The sequence below is a fragment of the Lagopus muta genome, chromosome 14 (genome assembly GCF_023343835.1).
Source record: "Lagopus muta isolate bLagMut1 chromosome 14, bLagMut1 primary, whole genome shotgun sequence".
Lineage (NCBI taxonomy): Eukaryota > Metazoa > Chordata > Aves > Galliformes > Phasianidae > Lagopus > Lagopus muta.
The window spans coordinates 8,322,628-8,333,156 of record NC_064446.1 but is presented as its reverse complement, the minus strand read 5'-3'; positions in this window follow the sequence as shown (position 1 = coordinate 8,333,156).

Here is a 10,529-nt window from a genome sequence, read left to right as displayed (position 1 = left end):
GACAGGGTGCGTTCTCCCCATTTTCCAGGCTTTGCATCATAATTTACTGAGCTCTGGGGTCACTCTGGCAGGGTTGGGACTGAATAAATTGCGAGCCTTGTTTTCCACAGAACACAACTCCACTGCCTCCAGACATCTCATGATGCGTCCAAATAACTCTCCAAAGTTCCTAAAGCTTTAAAGCAATCCTGAGAAAAGAGCCACAGAGAGATTATTGCGGCACATCGCTGCAATAAACCTTCTCTTCATCCTTTCATGGTTAGAGGTATGAACATGAATTATGGCAGCTTAAGCCTCTCAAGAGCAGCATGCACAATTGTTTTCTCAAACTGCTGGTAAAGAGCCCTGTTAAGCTGCGATGTCAGCGCTCGCAGACGCTGCAGCCTGAATGGGGCTGCTTTAGGAGCTGCCTTAATCCTTCCAGGAATTGAACGATGCCTTTCTGCCCACTCCAGGCTGTGGGTTGCTCCTTGCTCCCTTCCAGTTTGCTCTTTCAAGGCTTTGACACCATCACTTCTTGCAGCAGATGAGAGCCTTGAAGCTTGCAAATGTAAACCTGTTGATAGAAGCTTTGCATTCAATAACTTCGTGTGCGCAGTTTACCTTCATTTGAATTGTTATGGGAGAACTTAGAAATCACAGCCCACTTCGTTTTGGTCTCCATAGGATCTGATGAAGGCTCACCCCTCAGCTGCACGGTCCTGGTTTGCCAGGACTGGTTTTGGGGGAGGGATGGGGCTGGGCTATTTGTCTGCTTTCCTTTTTGTGTGTCTGTCAGTGAAATTCATAATGAAAATGTGGATCTGCACAGACTGGGCTGTGATCTGACAGCAGGGAACAAAAAGCAGGAAGATGGGGTGGTACTGAAATGGAAATGATGGTAATTAAAACACAAAAAATAACCACTAAATGTTTCTGGGCATTACAGCCACCAGGGCTGATTTATCAAAGCTGCTTCTCTAAAGACTGCTGTGACTTAAAACCGGAGTAGAAAAGTGTCTAATGCGATTATTTACCATTAACTATTTTGCTGCCAAGCCTGACTGCGAGGGAATGCCAATGGGTTTTGTTTGTGGGTAAACCCTCATTCATTGCCCACTCTATCCAATGGGAGGGCTGGAGACATTATGGGAAAGTTGTTTTTTTTCCTTTAAGTGTATATTTGCCATCTTTGAAAGATCATTTCAGATGTTTTTTTCTCTAAAGAAACAAACCACAGCTCCATCAGGACGCCAAGCAGGGAGCACCCAACCTGCATCATCCTGCTTCCTTCTACACTCTTTCCTTTGGGGCAGATTTTAAAAGAACAAGGAAAGGAGGGGAAGAAAGAGAGCAGCCTCAGCACCGCCTGGATGAGTGCATCCAGAGACAAAGCAAAGAGGAAATTAAATATTTCAGTTTTCCTTTATCATCAAAAACGAAGGGAGGTGAATGTGTCAACCAAGTGAAGGCTGCTGTGTTGCAGAGATCCTTGGAAGAAGTGTAACCACAAATGTAATTTTTGAGAAAAAGAGATGGTTTTGATGGAATCGGACTCTTTCATCCCCAAATTTGTGGTGATCTGTAGCTAAATGAACCTCCAGCTCTCCGTCCTGTGGCTGTGGGTGAGCACTTCTCTGTGTTGGCTCCACGCAGACCTGAAGTGGTTTCCCAAAGCTTGCTTTCAGCTGTAGGCTCTCTGCAGGCACAGATTACGTTGATCCTTGATGGATTTCATTGTGTGCTCCCTGGTGCTTTAACCCATATGTGGATTATTTTTCCTGGGCAATGTTGGAGGCGCAGCTGCGAGTTTGCAGTGAAGAAGAGGGCAAACCTGGGCCACTCTTCTAAACTTGGACAAGCTGGGCACACACATCACGCCCCAGCTTTGTGCTAACAGCCCAAGGCCGTGGGACGCAGCACCCACACGGCCCAGCACAGCACCTGTTGCTGTTGCAGCCATGCACAGCAGGAGCTCAGTGCTATTTCTGGGCCGTGCTGGAGGGCAGGAAGGGCTGGTGTGCCCCATAAGCAGGGGAGTGAGCTGGTTATGAAGAAAGGGGCTTAGCCGCCATGCAAACACAGGAGGGGGTAGGAAGGCTGTCCTGCACCCCCTCTGCGTGGATGGAGCAGGGCAAGGAGCTTGGGACACATCAAGCAACAGCAGCTGGGACAGTGATGGCAATTCTGCAGCAAGCCAGACGGTGCAGGGCTGAGCTCCCTGAGCATCACTATGGGAAGCATCCTACACCAGGGTAGGACAGAGACATGGCCCCCAGATAGACACAAAAGAGGGGAGCAGGGAAGGAGGGTGTTTATGGTCAGGGAATTTGCCTGAAAAGCGGCAGTCTGCATAGTCCAAGGAATCCAGCAAAGGAAATTTTGGGAGGGGTTTTTCTTGTTGATGGGATCCAGACTGTGTGATGGCACCCAGAGCTGCCAGGAGAGCTCCAAAGCTGACAGAAAGACACACCAGCAGGGCAAGTCCCCGGAGAGCTTTCAATAAGCATTGTTTTCATCCCACTGCATCTTCTGCCACCTGAAGCCCTCATCCTGCCTGAGGCCTCAGAAAGCGTGGTCTTCATAAAGAGTAGTGGCCAGCACAACCCCAGAGCCTCATAGCTGTGAACTGGTGCAGTGGTGGTGGTTCAATAGGAGCTGATGTGTTTTTCTGCAAGATGCCACTGCCAACATCATGGGAAAGATTTCAGCAGATGTAGAGCTGGGACTTGCAACTTCAGCATGCAAACCCAGCATACTTCAGAGGAACAAAAGAACAAATGGCCCCAGAATAGAAATGAAAGCCCATTTCATTAGTTCATAATTCCCAGTGTTTATTTAAGCATCAATTCTTGGGGCGGTTGTGCATGCATAGAGCTGATTAGCAATTACAGAATGTACCAGAGCATCGCCACAGCACAGCTGGGGACTGCAGAGCCAACTGGGTGACACCATGTGAACCTCAGGGCAACGTCTTTGTGATGACTTTTAATAGGAAACCACTTGACTGGGTAGTTTTGAAGGAAGAAAACATGTTTCTAAAGTCTGTTAGCTCAGCACTCTCTTGCTGCCTGGTGGAGCAACTGCCTGAGCTGCACCCAGGAGCTTCCTTCCTTCTCTTCTTCTCACATAGGGATGTATTTCCTTAAAGCCCAACCTCCATTTCGTCACAGCAGCAGGAGCCTTACAACTTAACACTGATCTCTGTCATCTTTTATATGGTTGATGAGAAGAAACAGTCTCCATCCATCTATAGCACGTCTCCCAGGGACATTTCATATTCCCCTCTTATGACAACTTAGCCAATTCTGCTCCTGAGCTCCACACATTCATCCTAAATGCTGATGAAAGCCTGTCCTGGTTAATTATAGCCATTGGGAGGTGGAGGTCCCAGATTGAACCAGACAAGGGTATCAGAGGGCAATGCAAGAGGGGCTTTCCTCCTCCAGCACTGCTTTCTGCAGCCATCCCACTGCCAGTGCACCAGCCAGCTGTGTGTATTCTATTGGCTGCCCGGAAAAAATTGTGATCACCATAAAGTACAACATAGCTCTCTTGGTTTGAACCCTGCTCTATTATTAACTTGGCCGAAGAACAGGAAAACTTTGTGCACTCAACCAGGGCTTGCTTTCTGTATTCTCCATCTTCCTCTGGGACATCAGGTGCCACCATCAGAGGCATTGGCCTCAACACAGTAGAGGTGTCAAGTCCTCCTCTCCTACAAGCTGTATTTTCCTTGTTCAGAGAGGACCCTGGGCAGCAGCACTGGAGTGTTTCCTATCTCCCATTGGGCAGAAATTCAGAGGGTAAGAGCCCATGCCAAGGAGATTTGTGTGCTCAGAGCTCTGAGATGTTTGGTGAGTCCTCCTGGCTTAATGCCTCCTGCTGCTGGCTATGCTAATTCTACACAGGGGACATGGGCATTTCCAGAAAGTCCAGTAAAAGAACAGTCTCATCACTATTCATTCCTTCAGTGCTGTTTCTCTTGGACCCGCATGTACTGACAGGGTATTCACATGGGTGAAAGCCAGGGTCCAGCTCCCTGCTGCTGCCCAACACGCCAAGCTTCCTCCTTCTGAGCTGAGCAGTCAGCAGCAATGAGAAAATTAGGTAGGTTTAATTAATCAGAAACAGGAAAAAAGGTAAATAAAAGTAGCATCTCTTGGGAAGGATAGAAAAAGGAATTTACACTGTTGGTTACAGAGCTGCTTCTGGGAGCCGAGGGATGTCTGTAACAGCAGGAAAATGGGAAGGAAGGCCTGAGAAGAAAGGCTTGCAGACGGGCTGGGACGTGGAGATGAAACTCTGAATAGAGTATGTAAGTAATACGCCTACTCCTGCAGGAACCCAGGCTGTTAATTGGATTGACAATCCATTTGATCTTACATACACATCTCCTGGCTGATTCATGCTGAGACATACTTCTGATCTTTTGAATACTCAACTTTTTGGTGAGAAGTAGAAAGGGAGCCGTTTTCTTTCAGCAACTGAGTAAAAAAGTAATGCTGTAGTACTCCTCATTTTCTTCATCACAGTGAGTCAGCATCTGACTAATGAACGCAGTCAATAGCTGAGTAATTTAACCTGGTGAGAGCATGACCCTGCCACAGCAAGACCATCTCCTGCAAATAGTAGTGTTAGGCACTGACAGATAAACAGAGATTCTGCCAGGCTGAAGGGATTACTTTCCATAGCAGCAATTCATCAGCCACAGCTTTTCCCAGGATCTTCTGGAACAGCAAAGCTCTGTTGTGGGGACTTCAGCCCAACTGCAGAGAAGAGTCCTGTAGGTGAACTGGCTGCTGGCTGGGGTGGGCTGTCACATCCAAAAAGGGTTTCACCCCCATTTCCACAGGTGTAAACCCGGTATCACTCCATGCCTATAGTACCAAAGCATAAGCAGGCCTTCCAGTAGTCCTCAAACCTCTGCTTTTTCCTTGAAACCTCCCCTGCAACCTCACTTAACCCAGTCCCCAGCTCTGGGGGACCCTTCTCATGGTGGTATTATCAGACAGCAGAAAAAGGAACCTGACTCACAGGGCCTGCACTGCACCCGAATTTATCCGCAGGCTTGTTAGCAGGGAATGCAGGTTCACGTCAGGGCTGTTTTTCCATCCCCTTTTGGGGGTTAATCTCTCCAGGGCAGCAGCTGCTGGAGGAGTCCGTGGCTCTGGCCTGCTGCAGGCAGATGTCTGTCTGATGACAGAAGTGCCCTTCAGGCCTGCCTGTGTGCTCCATCTCACGCTGAGCCGACCCTGCTGTGCACCAGGTGGGGACACGGAGCTGGTGCACACACGTGGAAGGGACACCCAAAGCCCTGCACGTGAACAAAGCTTCAGCTCCACCTATACAGATGTCTCCATTCCTTTCCTCTCTCCACAGTTTTAAAGATAAAGTGAGGAGAAACAATAGGAGCTCTGAGTGGGAAATTTCCTTTTAGCTCTGGATGTAAAGTGTTGAAAAGTAGCATTTCCCCCACTCAAGTACAGGGGTGAGTTTGGGTGGCAGATACACCTCTGTCTTAGTGAGTGCTGCAGCCTTTAGCAACACAAAGTGCTCCTGCTGATACAACAGGATTTGTAAGCAGGGGAATCATTTACTGCATCAGGAGCAGAGCTCCAGATCGTTCAGCTCCTGTTAACAAAATCACATCAAAACTGGTGATCAGTCCCTACAATGAAGACTCACTGAGAGTCCTCCTCAGCAGACAGGACAGAGCTCTCTGGGCAGAAGCACCAGGAAGAACTCAACCTTGAAGCAGCACTGCTGTCTCTTACAGCTCAGACCATCCCAGCTAAGCAACAGCAGAAGCAAGCACAGGGTCTGCCAGAGCCCTTTACACCTTCATGCCTTCCCACCAGCCCTGCCAGCAGCCACTCAGCACAGGTGGGTCTTTAAATTCTCTGCAGCTGGACTTGCCCCATAGCTCTGGGTTTGTGGGTATAGAGTGGAGGAAATCTGAGAGCTGGGGTTTTTTAATGAGTGGGTCAGCAGGTTAGTGAAGGTGAAGTGAAGGAGGTTTCTTTTAAGTGGGTGTACTCTGTAATCCAGCTCAGAGAAAAAGGCTTGAACTGCTAGAGGTGTAGAGAGAAGTTGCTTTGAGAAGGTAGGGCTTGCCTTTGTTTCAGGCACATCAGGAACTGAAAACATTAAAGGGGCATATCTACTGCTCATGGCTGTGGGATTCCAACTCTGTGGCTGATGTACCCTATCTTCTAGAGAATGGGAGCTTGGGAAGTAAAAGCATTACAGCAGGAGAAGCTGGAGGAATCCCAAACAACTGAATTCTGTGCTGGCACCAGCAAAGAGGATCTGTGCTGGTGAGCAGTATGGGGTCTCCCTTTAGCAATGGGCTCCTCATCAGGAGCCAGGAGCAGCTGCTGGGTGCCCTGGCTGCCTGCTCTTCTGCAGGTGCCTCTAAGGAGAGCTGAGAACCGGGCTCAGCACACCGTGCTAGGTGTGGGGCTGAGCCTGCTGGAAGGGCTCTGTCAGTCAGCAACTGAGTCGTGCCTGCATGAATGACCACAGTCTGAAGCTCTCTATCTGCAACTGCTTGTGATTTTGAACATCAGTTCTTAACAAATAAAACTCTGTGGAGTGTTTTCCCTGTATCACCTTTGAGGAAAAAGAAGAACAGATTGAGGCTGAAGCAGCCATGATGGATGCTGAAAGCAGAAGGTGGGTGGGTGCTACACCCAGCCCCAGCCCATGGCAGTGCTGTACCCATACTTTGGGCTGACTGAGCTGGTGAGGCATCTCCCAAAGGAAACGCTTCTTCCTTTGCTCGTTTCTTGCATTCACTGTTTCTTCTCACCTTGTGGCTCTAAGATAAGTAAATGGAACACATCTCACCTTTGATCCTGTGATGGCCAGGAGGAGCACTTACCTATAAAGCTTGTCATTGGAGAGCTGGCTATGTGACAGAGACTTCCCCTGCCCTGGCAAGCAGGGTTTGCAGAGAGAAGCATTTGGTGATGAAGCCTTTGAAGAGGGTTTGTTCCACATGGAAGTCACAGAAGGAACATTCCTGAGGCGGTGAGATTCCTCCTGCTTTTGCATATAGAGCACTTAATATGTTTATTTTGTCTCCTGTATTAAAACACTCTGTCCCTCCCTTATTTATCTTCTCCTCCAGGCTGTTCTGGATCAAGCCAAGTGTGCTCTGGCTGCAAGCTCTGTTACCACAGCCCTGCAGGGACAAGGACAGGCTGTGCTGGAGCCCAAATGGCCATGTGGAGGTGCCTGAGGTCAGCTCAGGTCATGCTGAGAGGGAACTGAAGCCTGTGACAGCAATTAGAAAGAGAAAAGATTAGGTATTTGCAGAAATAGCCCTCATTGAATCCTGGTGTCATGGTCAGAGCTGGAGTTGTCAGTGACAAGGGGGCTCAGAAGGTCACTTTCTCATCTGGACTTCCCACTGAAAAACAGACTTTCCATGTGCACTGCTCCAGCAGACCTCATCTGATACAACATGAGCTCAGCATGGAAGGGAGGGAGGCCTCTGGTTCCTGAAATAGCCCTGACAGGTGCCCTTAATATCCTGGCTCCAGCATGACAGCGCTGAACAGGCCACTAAGGAGCCTGAAATGGATTTTGAGTCACCGAGTCAAAGCAGATGTAACCCCAGACCTCTGGGTCACTTGTATTTATCCATCTCCTATCAGGAGTGGAGGCTTGGGCAGAAACACAGATGTGCCCATGAGCACACAGCTCTGCTGCTGCATGTAGCACTGGGCTGCTGTGCGTTCTGTCCTCAGCTGAAGTGTCACTGACCCTCCCAGTGGGCAGCACAGAGCTCCCGGTGAGCTGTCTTCTGCTGCTGCTTGGTGTCTGTGCTTCACTGATTTCTTACTGGAACTTTGATTTCCCTTCCTTTCAAACTGCCACTAACAACTGCTAGCTTACTGGTTTCATTGCTGTGTCCTCTGCTTGTTTTTTGTCTTGCTATTAGTGATTGAGTACTCTCAAACAAGAGGAAAAATAAATTCAATGACAGCTCTATTTGCAGTGTAACTCTGTGCTGGTTCTCCAATAGCACTTCCCCACGGTTGTGCAGCAATTGCATCTTGGTGCATGGAGCTTATTCCTCCTTCAGATCCAATTCCATGCATTGTCAGTGGAGGATGGCATTTGGATGGACAGTGGAAACACAAAGGTAAAACTGCACTGTAGGCTGTGCTGGGGCTTTAAGGTTGTCCTTTTAGTGTTGCAAATGGAGAACATAAAGTAAACTTCTTTTGGTGCTTTTGTCTTTTGATTTTCTCTTTAAAGGCATGGAACATTCTCCAGGACTGGCACCAGATGTTGTGGTTGTTTGTTCCAGCTGACAAAAGCTGGGACACAAATGTCAATGTCTCTTTTCTAACGATCCTGAAAAATACAGAGGGCTTTGGGCACCTCTGGCCACAGTGCTGCTGGGGTTTGCTGAACCTGGAGGGGTGTGGGCATAGATTTGTTGTAGGGTGGCATCACCCAGAGCTGGTACCCCCTGCACCCACTGTCCCTGCATTGCAGGTGGCTGGCAGGGGGAGGAGTGAGGTGGCAGTGGGTGTTGCAACACAGCATCCATCTAATTCAGCAACACAATGTGAATCCTTTGGAGGGAAGCTTTTAATAAAAGGTGAGAGGGTAATTCTTCATTTGCAAAATGACACAATGTTCCACAAAGACGAGGGGGAGGGGGGAAAAAAAAAGCAATATAACTGAAAACAACACACCCAACCTCAAAACAGTAAATCCAATCAAGCTTTCTTGTTAAACGCAAGCTTTGAAGAACATTGTATTTAATCATTAACAGTGCTGGATCAATATGAATAATCTGAAGCGACTCTGAGCAGCAGGGGCAGGTCATCTTTACAAAGAGATGAATATTGATGTGGTTGCTCTGAGTGCTGCACAGCCCCATGGCACGGTGGCAGAGGACCAGGGCCACTGGGGCAGAGCCTGCAGGCCAAATACATGGGCAATATGCACTGCATGTGCATAGCGGGCTGTTCTCTGCTTTATGAAGACCCGAGCTGTGCTGTGGTGCAGGAGAGCCCAAAGCACGGGCTGGTTCCCATTCCTTTTCCCGCTGCTGATGGAGGCATTGCCCGCACACTGCCATCCAGGACCAAGTGATGTCTCTTCCTTCCTTCAGCTAACTTTCCATTGCAAAATGTAACCCCTGGGGCATCAGGATAATGCTCTCTGCCTGGAATCACTGTAGGCAGAGCAGGGGCGGGCAGTTGCTGCTCTGTGATTCACAGAATCCTTCAACAAGTGACTGCTGAAGTTGTAGTTCCATTTGCTGTCCTATTTTTTCTTTTTTTTTTTTGGCCTGGCCATTTGACAGCAGATATTCATTAGAACAGTTTGTATTTGGACATTTTTGAGAGGCCCGTTGCCTTTGGCTGTGAGTTGCCAATCTGTTTTTTATAACAAATTCTCATGAATTTCCCCCGGATGGAAATGAACATAGGAGCTGGAGGAGGGGGGAAGGTTTCCAGTTTCTGGGAGCGCTTTGCAAGCAACTCAATTAAACAGGCGGTGGTGTTCAGTTAATAACGGATTTTGTCAGAGTTCAGCCAATTAAGCTCAAAGGAAAATGAGCCATTTTTGCAATGCAGCCACTCCAGCACTGTTGTCCATAAAGCTCTTCTGCTGCTCCGCTGTGCCTCACTGCTTGGACATGTGACACTGGGGATGTTCACAGCGATGGCAGGGCCCCAAATATTGCTGTCACCAACCCGCAGCCTGCTGCCTTCTTGTCAACGTGCAGGAGGCTGCTCTCCTTTCAAGGCTCTTGTGGCCTTCCAAGAGTTTTCTCTTTGATTCCCTTTCCTCTGCGCAGTTCCTTCCCCTCAAAAGAGAGGAAAACAAACCCATGTTGCTGATGAAGAGAAAAATTAAAGGAAAAAAATCCCACTCTTCATTATCTTGTGGGTACATGAAGAACGAAACAAACAACACGTGCTGGTCTCTTTTGAAGGATTGAAATGGACTCACTTTCTATGCTGGTTTATGATATTTCCATAGTTTTCAAAATGTTTTACTGCTGCCGCCCAAATTAACCAGCTTGTTCCAGAATGAGAAGTCATGTTTGGATTCAAAGAGCATTTCCTGCTATTTGTCTTTGAAAGTGGTATCGGAAATGACAAAGAAAGTTCCTTTGGAGAAATCGTTGACATAAAGAGATTGACGACTCGGAGCCAGTGATCTCATCATAGGTCTTTTGTGAAAATAGAGCATTTTGATGGCTTTTCTCCAATTTGCAGTACTTAGCAGCAGTATTGATCCGAGAGGACAAAAAGTAAGAGCAGTGTAAATGATAATCAGGAGCTATTTGAAATGAAGCTTTTCTTGCTTGCTCGCAGCTGAGGACAGAGAGAGAATGCAGCAATCAAAGCGTGTCTCCGTAACAGCTTACAGGTTTATAGCACAGAAGTCACAAAAGGAGAACGTTTACAAACTGCATTTTGCTGATTGCTGAGGGAGGTTTGAAGACTCATGTCACAGCAGCAGCAGGAGCTCCAATGCATCCCATACACGAAGCCCATAGCAGTGCAGTC